Raw genomic sequence first — 401 nt, forward strand, 5'->3', positions numbered from 1 at the left:
TTCCAGCCTATTTATTAGCTTTTCTTCCTGTAGCCCAATATATGATTCCCCACACCCCACCCCTCCACTGAGTGAAAACACAGAAAGGATGCAATTTCTTGTCTCTTTTCCCCCAGCATCATGCAAGGCAAGGCAGCATCACAAGTCACAGTATCTGAATTTACTTTGATTATATATTTTTTCTTACACTTAAAATGATTTTGTATTATAATACTTACTGGGTCATCTAAAATCAACATTGTTGATTTTAAACTGTTATAAAGCCAGACTTTTAGAGGCATTTGAAACAAGTCATGAACCATGTCTGAAAGGAGATAATTACCTTCAACCTATTCTTTTGCGCTTGAAGTAAAAGAATTTTAGGTATCAGCAAGTTACTAGAAAATAAGACTTTAGGGGGT

Source organism: Balaenoptera ricei, chromosome 4 (genome assembly GCF_028023285.1).
Source record: "Balaenoptera ricei isolate mBalRic1 chromosome 4, mBalRic1.hap2, whole genome shotgun sequence".
In the NCBI taxonomy this organism is placed as follows: domain Eukaryota; kingdom Metazoa; phylum Chordata; class Mammalia; order Artiodactyla; family Balaenopteridae; genus Balaenoptera; species Balaenoptera ricei.